At 44.2% G+C, this 10,707-nt stretch overlaps 1 pseudogene; it reads right to left on the bottom strand.

The window, feature by feature from the left end:
* Positions 1-8,575: 8,575 nt before the first annotated feature.
* On the bottom strand, positions 8,576-9,970 carry LOC136495175 (transcription factor MYB17-like; annotated as a pseudogene).
* Between the last annotated feature and the right edge of the window lie 737 nt (positions 9,971-10,707).

Below are 10,707 nucleotides of genomic sequence, written 5' to 3'. Positions count from 1 at the left end.
TAGATGCAACGGTAATGATAAACACAAGAAGGATAGATTGGAAATAACAAATTGGCTAGGTCAGAAAGATCGGCTATAGGAGATAGCCGAACCAATCATTCCCCAGCGGAGTCGCTAAAACATGTGTTGACGCTTAATTAGGTCACACACTCGATAAGGAGCTAGATCGCTCGATGTAGAGCCTAGCCGATTTTCAGATCGGTCGGCACCTAGGAGATGTCCACACCTAGACCTTGTGCCTCCAGCGATGAGCGTGACACGCAAAACATGCTGCCAGGAGGAGCCTCGCCGAGAGCGCAATATGCAAGACATGCCGGTGAGGTCTCTTGAGACCCAAAACCCCACACGCCTGGGAGAGACCCTGTTGGGGGCGTGTAGTGACTATGGGCTGCTCTAGCCGGCCTGACCGCTCTAGAGCTTCACTATCATCGATCCACCGTCCATACAACGCCGATGAAGAACGAGAAGTTGAGAGGAAGATAGGGTATAAGAGAGATAGTAGATTGTTTTTTTGGTATGATTATGTGTGTTGAGCACCTCAATCGGCCATGGACCATATATTTATAAGGTGGGGGTGGCCGTATCCCTCAAGGAGTCGAAACCCCTTTCAAATCACATCAAAACGTGCTTAGATCCCTTCTGGACCTGACAAAGTCGGCCAAGCCGACTTCCACGGGCCCGAGTGCTATTTTCAGGCTGCAAATAGGGGGAGTCGGCTTAGCCGACTAGGTAACTCGGCTAAGCCGACTGGCACTGAAAAATTCCATGTGAAAGTCTTCCAAAATTTGTAATTAATTCATCCGGATTCCAAATCAGATGAACCATATATGTTTTTCGATCAGCTCGACGAGAGAAAATACAATGGTAAAGTCCATTCTGACATTTGAGGAAGCTGGTCTAGTCGGCTTAGCCTACTAGGGGAGTCGGCCAAGCTGACTCTAGCTGGATCAGGCCACGAAAAAGCCGTTTCCTTCGCCTGGGCTCCAAATGCGATGATCCAAGTATACTTTCTGGCTATCTTGATGAAAGAAACATGATGGAGGAGTCCATTATACACTTTGGATATTTTTGGGTTTTAACATATGCCCCCCTATTTTTAGTAAAGCTTGTGTGGCGGAAACTGCCTAATTTAATGCCCTCCTAAGAGTACTTGTCTTCCATTAGACACTAAGTACCCAAGTGAGTGCACTAAATCGTATTGTTCCGTCGAGCACACCACAAGGAAGAACTCAAAAATCCACATTTTTTCAATAGGATCATAAATGAGAGAATAAAGCTTACAACATTCTTAACCATTTCTTACATCACTTTATTACAACATTAGAGTACTTAAACAAGTTGAATGCAATGGTGAAATTAAGACAGTTTTACATGTAAAAGAGTTTATACTTTTTTTGTTTATATTTTTATCTTGCAGCAGAGAATAACATATGATCAGAGTTACAACGAAAATAAAGGTTAATGGTGAATCATTAACATAGTGAACATTTATAAACCAGATATGACTGACAGATCATAAAACTTTTATTCTAAAAACTTTTAGTAAGGGTTATAAATAAACACTATGGTCGTAGCGTAAAAGAAATCCTATATGAGTCCACCTAGGAGGTTTTCATACACAAGAGTCAGATCTATGTATCCTCCGGTCACTTGCAACAGGGGAAATAAAACCCTGAGTACTCGATTGTAGTCAGCAAGACTTACCCAACAGGAGAAAAATAAAAGACTCCAAGAATATGCAAGGCTATCTAGCTTGTGGGTTATTGCATTTGCAGAAAGTATTACTAAACGTGCGTCCTTATATTCTATTTTTATTAGTAGTCATCATTAGTTCATTAACTAACCATTCTATGTAAGCACCTATGCTACTTTCAAGCATGTGGTAAGCAATCAGAACCATTTTTTCATCTTTCATATTCCAGTTCTTACGACAGTGCTAGACCATAGCCAAATCGTACCGTCTCATAGAAACGGCGAGTCGAAACCCCTTCCAAATTATGTCAAAACATGCTTAGATCCGTTCTGGACCTAACAAAGTTAGCTAAGCCGAGGAGTGCTGTTTTTAGGCTGAAAACAGGGGGAGTCGGCTTAGCCGACTAGATGACTCGGCTAAGCCGACTGGCACCGAAAAATTCCGGGTGAAAGTCTTCTAAAATTTGTAATTAATTTATCCGGACTCCAAATCAGACGAACCATATATGTTTTTCGATCAGCTCGACGAGAGGAATGCAATGGTGAAGTCTGTTCTGTAATTTGAGGAAGTTGGTCAAGTCGGCTTAGCCGACTAGGGGAGTCGGCTAAGCCGACTCTGTCTGGATTAGGCCCCGAAAAAGCTATTTCCTTCGCCCGGGCTCCAAATGCCGATGATCCAAGTATCCGTTCTGGCCATCTTAATGATAGAAACATGGTGGAGGAGTCCATTATACACTTTGGACACTTTTAGGTGTCAACCGGTGAAAACTCAAAAAAGTTTCCGTGAAAATTATTTTTTAAAAGTATGAGTCCTAAAAGCCTGTAAGCAAGCGATAGCCATTCTTCAGGGAGTTTCTGCTCGTATGTGCCGCATCAGCATCTAAGTGACTAAGGCCTTGTTTGGATGCGTTATTTGTCTCAATCCACTTGTGTTGAAGTGGATTAGAGTGGAATTAAACTAAATTTCATTCCATTCCACTCCAACACATGTAATCCACATGTGTTGAAGTGGATTGGTGTGGAATTAAACTAAATTTTATTACATTCCACTCCAACACATGTGGAATGAGGTGGATACAAATGCATCCAAACAAGACCTAAGTGGGGTCTGAGCTTCCGTGTAAATCTTTACGGACCCCCTAGGGCGCCCGAAGGCGTATTGTATCGAACTTTTTCTCTACCTTGATACAAAGACGCGCAAACATTTTACGTGATCGAGAAAAAAAGTGACTAAGTGGCCTAGGGATGCTATATTTTCTTTATAATAGGTAGGAGTGCTATAATTTTGGATGTAAAGCGAGCTAGTTTAGCTTGTTAAGTTTCTTAGCAAGGAATCTGTCCATTCAGTCATTTGACACATGTGCTCAAATACAAGGAATAGTTATAGCCTTCGATAACATTCAAGGAATTATCCCCAACATTGGCGTCTTAAGTGTAGCGGGCCTCGATCCTCAACGAAGGACAGTTTCGTGCGGCCTGAGCCGAATAGCAATGGTGTATTAGTTTGGGCTGAAAACAGACAGGCCTCCCCATGTCTAGCTTCGGCAGTTTTGTCGTCAGTGACAGCCTGACAGAATGAGATGCGCGCTGGGCACTGACAGCTAGTCAAACTTCCTAGGTTGTGAGAAGTGGTCTACCGATCACTACTACCCAACCAATAATGTGAAAAAAATATTTTAAATAAAATATGATGCATTGATACTCTCCATCTAAAATTGCAAGGCATAGATTCACAAGCATCATTTATTAGTAGAGTAGTTATCAGTCAAAGTCTTTTCCTAAGGAAACTAAATGTCTTGTTTCAAGTGGAGAGAGTATAATTTTACTAATTGTTGATGCAAATCCTACAAACTTTATCTTTAGAAATATAAAATTAAAACAAGTCTCTCATGCATTAGTTCTCACAAGTTACAAGACTATTGCAGAATGGATAGTGTCCTGTAAACCGAGCGTAGCTTAGCTGATTAAGTGGCCATCTCATCTCTCAGGGAAAGGACATACCAATACACACTGCATCTATTGAGGTACATGTATAGACAATTTGACGAAGACGAAACAACAAATCGCGAACACTTGGAGGAATCCATCCCCTCCTAGGCTTCCTCAGCCTCTCCGCAAACCCTCGGCCGGTGTGCTACCATCGTCTTGTAACTACAACCGATGATCCCTCGCTCACTGCTCAACGTCTACAGCAGATGCAGAATCACCGTGAGCCACTGAACCTGCGAGCTATAGGTGTATTTGTATGCCAAGCACAAAACGAGTTAGGAAGGGTAAAATTCAATCTTGTTTTCTTGATCTCTTCCAATCATTCATTTTAGTTCCAGTTTTGATATTGATCTTGTTTAATCAGTTATTTTCTTAAAAAAAATCATCACTAGGTTACTCAATAAACATTTAATTTTATTATTATTAATAATTAATAAGGTTTAGTTGTAAACTTATAACAGAAACATATAATTTGTTCTATTTGTACGTCATGGCAAAATACTGTCGAACTACAATTTAATCCGCATCTCATAATTGAAATCCTAGAACCGCCACTTGTATAACGCCTATAGTCACCCTCAGGCTTCACTTCCGTTCTTACCACGGCAATTTAAAGTTTTAAACTGTCCCGGTACGAGAAAACCATCAGGCGTACGTAGAGCGACGATGATTCTGTATCCTGCCGATTGAACCGCAGGCAGCGTCTGGGCAATGTCATTTCTTTTTCCTCCCTTCTCCCACAGCCAGAATCGGCCAGACGAGGGCAATAAATGTGCTCGTCCTCACCGTGCCGGTCCCAGCGATCCGGCCGGTGCATCTCCGTACGGGGTCGGCGTGGAAACGGATCAAAACGGACGGGTAGCTAGCGCGTAGCGCGCCCGCTTGCTGTTCGTCGTGGACCCCTGGGCCGGTGGTATATGGTCGGACGACGCCACACGCCGGGACCGGCGTTTGATTTCGCGGTGGAAAAGTGAAGCGCGCTGCCGCCGGCCATGCATGATCGTCGGCCACTCGAGAACCCTAGACGGCACGCACAGATCCTGAATCATCGGGCCGGCTCGGGCGTCTAGTGCGCACGTGACACGCGTACGTAACGCATACGGACGGCCGACGGCATGCATATACATATAGTATGCACGTTCCACTGGTCCCGGTACGTACACCACCCACATGCACCGTTGCTTGGTGAAAATCGTGCCAAAATAAGTCCTTATACCCCAGAGAAAACCACTCTTTAATTACCTGAGCCTAGCTACGAGGGTCTTTTGTCCAGAAAGAGAGAAAAGAGAGAAATGAAACTTGCTCATGGGCCTTGGCCACTACGAAGACGTGTGTGGTACAAACCACACGGTCCACGTGGAGACTCATCTAGGGCATGTTTAATTGCGGGCAAAAAAATTCTGTTCTCGTATTTTTCTCGTGAAATTAAATTGATTTCTATAAAATTCCTAAAAGATTCCTGTGAATTTTTTACTTTTCAAAGAGGCCCCTACAGTACCATATATGGGTTTTTAGCGTAAATTCATTATTATGGGTTACTGTGCTACGCATACCTTCGACAGTACCCCGTGGTACGTTGCATTGCCTAGTGCACAGGTGATCCACTGATCCCACATTATATGTAGCGTGAATTGACGTTCGCGTCCCTAACAAACAGTACCCCGATAGGAGAAGCAGGGCCAGCTATATATAGCTAGCTGCTAGCTACGGAGTATACGCTTATGTGGGGCACCACTCCGCACTCGTACCGTCGTACAGTGATCGAGTTCCGGTGGAACAATCAGGTGTGGACTGTGGACGCATGCATGGTTGGTGCCATTATTATAAAAGCAATGGCATATCAGCTTGTCGATCGTATCCATGGGAATGCATGCATGGGAGGAGCTCGCCGCCTAGCCGGTTCTCCCAGCAAAACGATCGAATCTATGGATGGTCCAAGCCCTATACACATAGGTACAAGGACGTATATCATGGTGTGTTTCGCCGTAGCATCGCACGAATCGACCGTATCCATGCATGCATGCACGCGTCGCACGAATTCACGAGGAAGACTACTCTCTCGAAGACATGCGCCGGCCGGCCACACAACACATGCATGCATGCACGCCAACACGTCGGCCCATAGCCTGAGGGTTGCCATTCCCTACCTAGTATAGGATATAATATTTGCACAATAGCTGGGGGTCTGACTATCTGATTCAAATTCACCACTTGCGTAGGCACTTTAGTTTTTAATTTATTCCTAAGATTTAACAAAGCTTTTTTAATGGTAGATAGTGTGTCGGTGATTTCATTAATCTCGAGATCATTTAATTCTGTCTTATGAATGTGTTCATTATAAGTGCCGGCATCTATGATGTGAAATAAAAGTCCAAATTAATAGCATACTACTCGTGTAGGAGTATGTCCATCTCCTATTGAGGGAACTAAACCCATATGACTTCAATTTGGAAGTGGGGTTCTTCTCTTTCCAAGCAAATGTTGTAAAGTTTCATGGCACAAATGCTTGTAAAATGATGTCAAAGTAGTAATTAATCATGTATTAAGCTTATGGGGGCATTGCTTCATGAGGCAATAACCTTCTTCCTCTCGCCAAGCTCTATCTTCGGTTCATCATCTAAAACCTTACATAGATAGAAATGTACGCATCAGTGTGTCTATATGGCTTTAATTCCAGAGAGAGACTATACATCATTCCAATCTAGAATTATAAGTCATGTTTAAGAAGTAATACTTTCTCCGTTTGAAATTATATGTCGTTCGGGCTTTTCTATATGCATAACTTTTATTATATATATCTATACATAATGCATACTTTCTGTCTCACACTAATTTTTGCTTTCCTTTCCATATCTTCTTTCTAAATACTAGCACATATGGAAGGGCAATAAAACTAAAATTTAGGTGAAATTTTTTTCTTCCACATCTTAATTTTAGTTATGGTCTACTACATGTTGGATTTACACACTCGATTTGTACTAGAGTTACGGTATAAATATTTTATTTCACATCTTAATTTTAGTTACGGTCTACTACCTCCGCCCCTAAAAGAATGCAATTCTAGCACAGTGTCACGTTTTAGTACCTTAAGTTTGACTAATTATAGATAAAAAGTATCGATGTTTATGATACTAAATAAATATCATTATATTAATTACGAAATGTATTTTCATAATAAATTATTTAAAGACATAACTGTGAATATTATTCAATAAAAACTTGGTCAAAGTGAACCACTTTTCGTGACACGTAACACATAGTTGCATTCTTTTCAGGACGGAGATAGCACCAATGTTAGATTTACACAGACTTGTACTAAAATTATGGACGGTGTGTTTCTTTCTAAATACTAGCACATATAAAAGGAATAAAATTAAAATTCAGGTGGAAATCTTTTCTTTCGCATCATAATTTTAGTAACGGTCTACTAATATTGGATTTACACTCGACTTGTAGTAGAGTTACGAAACGATACACTCGACTTGTAATAGAGTTACGAAACGGTGACTAGACTTATACTCCCGTCAGTCTAAGAAAGAATGCAATTCTAGCATTTGTCATGTTTTAGTATCTTCCGTTTGATCGATTATAGGTAAGAAACTATTAATACTTATGATATAAAATAAATATCGTTAGATTTATTATGAAATGTATTTTCATAATAATATCGTTAGATTTATTATGAAATATATTTTCATAATAAATTGATTCGGAGACATACTATGTGAATATTATTTACTAGAAACTTCGTCAAACGTAAATTACTTTAATTCATGCAATCCATAATTGCATTCTTTTTAGAACAGAGGGAGTTGGTGACTAGACAAAAAGAACTTGTACTAGAGTTGCAGTGATTATTTAGTTTCTTCATAAATTGGTATAACTAAGAATTCAGATTTTGCGGTACCACTAATTTAGATGTAGAACAGCTCCCAAACACTCTTGCTCAGAAACAGACATTAGGAGGGCAAACTATTGACCCAAGTGTGATATAACAAATCTGAATTTATTTTTGATTGGACCGGACATATATCGGTGCATCAGCGTGAAGTGCACGCATGGCCACGCCCTTGATCGTGCAAAAAGCGCTCAACTCTTTGTTTAGTTTTGGCGAATTTTTTTTTTGCCAAATGGTACGGTAGCACTTTCGTTGTTATTTAGCAATTAGTGTTCCATCATAGTCTAATTAAGCTTAAAAGATTCGTCTCGTGAATTTCGTCTAAACTGTGTAATTAGTTTTATTTTTTATTTATATTTAATGCTTCATGTATGCGCCCAAAGATTCGATGTGACGGGAAATCTTGAATTTTTTTGCAAAATAAGGCCTTGTTTAGATGCCATCCAAATTCCAAGTTTTTTCACTCTCTCTCCATCACATCAATTTTTAGCCGCTTGCATGGAGTATTAAATGTAGGTAAAAAAAATAACTAATTACATAGTTTAGTTGGAAATCACGAGATGAATCTTTTGAGCCTAGTTGGTCCACGATTGGACAATATTTATCAAATAAGACGAAAGTGGTACTATTCATCAGGAAATTTTTTTCGCAATCTAAATGAGGCCTAAGAGGAACTAAACAGCACCCAAACTGATGCAGAGAATTCTGCATCCACACAGTAAAAGTCAGAGCTTGTACACAAAACACACAAACCGAAACCGCGACCATGTTCCATGTACACACGCAGAGGCAAGGCAAAAGACCTGAAAGTTGACAACATTCGCCGGAGCAATGCCACGGCTAGTTATGTAGAGCAGTCGCAAAAACCTCTTGCTCTAGGGCACAGACTAATGTACTGTCACACGCCAACTCCTGCACCCATCCGGTCGTTGCGTACAGGCACGTACATACGCCATCGTCGTCCCCAAGACAGGCGGCATGTGTACGTATACCATGTATGTACGTACGCGTACGCAGACGAACGCATGCAGAACGCGGTCACGTACCTCTAGTCTACTACTCTGGTGACTGATAATAAGATCGAGCAAAGCTACTCAAACGGAGCGAACAGGCAGCAGGGCGCGTCGGCGAACACGTCGGCCTGCGGGAACACCGAGAACTCGCCGAGCCGGCCTTGCAGCAGCGCGAAGTCCTCCATCGCCAGGTCCAGGAACGCCCGGTAGTCGTCGTCCGCCGCAGCCTCGGTCCCGTAGGTCGACGCGGCCGAGGAATCGTCGCCGCCGAGCTCAGCAGGCAGTGCCTGCGCCGGCACACCAGCAGCCGCCGCACTCGCCTCCGGACCATGCCCCTGCTGCCCCCTGCTGCTGCGCGGCTGCGCCACGGAAAGAATCCCCGACCTCGGAGTTCCAGAGGCGCAGGAAGATGTCGGGCGCCGCTTGCTCGGCGGCGACGGCGGTGGACGAGGAGGAGGAGGCGGTGGCGGAGGTGATCGTTGTTGTGGCCGAGGACGAGAGCAGGGAGAGGCGCGCCTCGGCCTCGAGGCGGGCGGTCTCCCACTGGGCCATGTGGCGAGCGGCGGGGCAGGACGACGCGGCCGCCGCCCTGGCGAGCTGGGCGGCAGCAGCGCCCTCGCCGGCGACGGCGACAGCGAGCGCATCCTGGCGGAGCTGCTTCTTCAAGTGCGTGTTCCAGTAGTTCTTGATCTCGTTGTCCGTCCGGCCCGGCAGCTGTGCCGCGATCATGGACCACCTGAGATCACAACGTTCCAGCACGTGAGCAAGGCTGGTTTTCGTGTGCTCCAGAATCCAGATGCATGTTCGTTACATGAATGCACATGAGTGATGAGTTGCAGAGTCACAGTGAGCATCCAAAATACAGAACGCATTGCTGAAGAGCGTACTCCTACTTTGACGGCACGTACTGAGCGCGCGTGAGCAGGGAGAAAGAGAGAGGCACACCGTACAGCCTACGTATGAATGGGTTGAGACTTGAGGCTCACTTGTTGCCGACTATGGCGTGGAGCTGGAGGATGGAATTGTGCTCCTCGGGGGTGAAGGGCCCGCGCTTGATGTCCGGGCGCAGGTAGTTGGTCCACCGCAGCCGGCAGCTCTTGCCACACCGGTTCAGCCCTGCAGTGCAAGCGCGCGCGGCAGATCACCCAAATCGCTCCAGAAACGACGAGCCAATGCAAACGGCCAGGTCACGCATGCACCAAGCGGCCGGGCGGGCTCGATCGAGGAGCAGACAGAGCACGTACCCGCGAGCTTGGGGAGCATGCGCCAGTTGCCGGGTCCGTTGGCCCTGGACGTAGTCGACGAGCAGCTTGTCCTCCTCGGGCGCCCACGGCCCCTTCTTGATGCCATTGCTGTCGCAGCACGGAGTCCTCCCCATGGTGGTCGGTCGGTCGCTCTCCGTCTCCGCTCGGCAGCGACAGGAACGAGAAAGTGAGGGGACGAGCCGTGCTCATAAATGCCGAGGCGATGATTTTTATAGGCCGAGGAGGATCCCGGTGGCCATAAATGCGACGGAGTTTCACCTGCTTGGCTGTGGTGGCCTGTGGCTGCTGCTGCAACGATGACGAGAGTGAGGGCAAGGGAAGGGGAAGGCATGACATGGCATCAATTATGAGGCGATCGACGGGGCAGCCGGGCCAATGCATGCATTTATTAGGGGCGAGGTGCTTCCTTGCAAGTACGCCGGGTGGGGCCAGGGGCCTTGAATGCGGTAGGGGACGACCGGTTGTCTGTTGTTGCGCGCCGTACAACTGCCTTCCTGCCTAGGAAATTATCAGCACGCAGTCAAATTTTTAGTACTGCTGCTTCCGTTCGAAAAAAACAATACTACTGGGTCTGAGTTAATTCCAATTTGATCAAATTTAAAATAATTTAACTTAGATCTAGTAGTAATGTACAATAGATCTGAGTTAAATCATTTTAAATTTGATCAAATTGGAATTAAAAAAGATATTAGTTTTACAATACTCCTAGATCTGAGTTTTAAATTTGATTAAATTAAAATTTTAAAATAAAATTTACGATATTAATAAGTAATTATTACATTCGTCTTGAGAATATATATCTATCAATATTATAAATATTGATATTTATCAATAAATTTGAATTGCATCT

This window comes from Miscanthus floridulus, chromosome 12, assembly GCF_019320115.1.
Source record: "Miscanthus floridulus cultivar M001 chromosome 12, ASM1932011v1, whole genome shotgun sequence".
NCBI classification, from domain to species: Eukaryota; Viridiplantae; Streptophyta; class Magnoliopsida; order Poales; family Poaceae; genus Miscanthus; species Miscanthus floridulus.
The sequence above is the reverse complement of the archived record's forward strand: the minus strand, read 5'-3'. Positions and strand labels throughout refer to the sequence as shown.